General features: G+C 44.7%; 1 pseudogene; it reads right to left on the bottom strand.

Annotated features, from left to right (window-relative positions):
* Positions 1–477: 477 nt before the first annotated feature.
* Positions 478–577, bottom strand: LOC115892999 (annotated as a pseudogene).
* Between the last annotated feature and the right edge of the window lie 854 nt (positions 578–1,431).

Consider the following 1,431-nt stretch of genomic DNA (forward strand, 5'->3'; position numbering starts at 1 on the left):
TCTTGCCAGTGAGCTAGGAGAGTTTCAGCTGCCCTACATTCTAACCAACACTGGTATTACCCATCTTTTTAATTTCAGCCATGCTTGTGGTGTGAGGTACATCTTACTGTGGTTTCATTCTGCATCTCCCTGAAGACTACTGAGGGTGAGCATCTCTTCCTGTGGGTGCTGGCAATTTGCATGTCCTTTGTGAAGGGTCTTTGTGAAGTGTCTGTTCATGTCTTTTGCTCAGTTTTCACTGTTTGCCTTCCTATTAGTGAGTTGTATGAGTTCTTTATGTATCTGGAATGCAAATCCTTTTTCAGATACAGGTGCTGTGAACATTTTCTCCCAGTCTGTAGTTTGGCTTTTCAGAGCAGTAAGTTTTCACCCTGATGAAGTCTGACCCTCTGCCACGGTGGGCCTGGCCCTCAGCCCCGCTCACTCCTTTGGGGTCTCCTTTAACTAATTCTTTAAAAATTTTTTAAAATAATTTTTATTGATATGGAACTTTTCATGAATTTGCGTGTCATCCTTGCAGGGGCCATGCTAATCTTCTCTGCGTTGTTCCAATTTTATTTATTTATTTAGAGACAGAGTGTCACTCTGTTACCCAGGCTGGAGTACAGTGGCGTGATCTCGGCTCATTGAAACCTGTGCCTTCTGGGCTCCTGCTTCAGCCTCCAGAGTAGCTGGAATTACAGGCAAGCACCACCATGCCCAGCTAGTTTTCGTAGTTTTAGTAGAAACGGAGTTTCACCATGTTGGTCAGACTGGTCTCGAACTCCTGGCCTCAAGTGATCCACCCACTTCAGCCTCCCAAAGTGCTGGGATTACAGACGTGAGCCACAGTGCCCCGCCTTCATTCCAATTGTATATATGTGCTGCCAAAGAGAGCACTTTAACTCCCTTCAATCCTTTGCTTTCCTGCTTTGCACATCAGCTTGCCCAGCTCTTGTATCCAGTCTTGCATAAAACCTTTCTCAGTACTCAATTTTTTAAAAAAGAGAGAGGGTGGATGCTCCTTGGAAAGGAGATGATCTTTCAGTCCTTCTCTCATGGTTCCTTCTCTTCCTCCCCATCTGCTCTCTCCTCCCCAGCCCTGCACATCATCTCTTCTTTTCATTCGCTTTATTCCTCGTTTACTTCCTCTCCCCTTCTAAATCTCATGTATCTTGGGCAATAAAATTAACTTTTCAAGGTAAAATCAGGTCCCCCTCCCCATAGAGGCTTTTGTGCAAAGTGTTCTAACAAAAACATCTCCAACTTCAATATTGTCAGAACAAATTCTCAGGGGTAGGCACCTAGAACCTAAATCCTGCCTTACCAGGAACCCCAAATTGCAGTGTTATGGAAATGAAAAGAGATCCTAGACAGGTCAAATTGAGGAGATGGTATTTCTTTTCCTGTAACGCTCTCACCTGTGTGAGCTCCCTCTCCAGGTGTGTACCT

Source organism: Rhinopithecus roxellana, chromosome 13 (genome assembly GCF_007565055.1).
Source record: "Rhinopithecus roxellana isolate Shanxi Qingling chromosome 13, ASM756505v1, whole genome shotgun sequence".
Lineage (NCBI taxonomy): Eukaryota > Metazoa > Chordata > Mammalia > Primates > Cercopithecidae > Rhinopithecus > Rhinopithecus roxellana.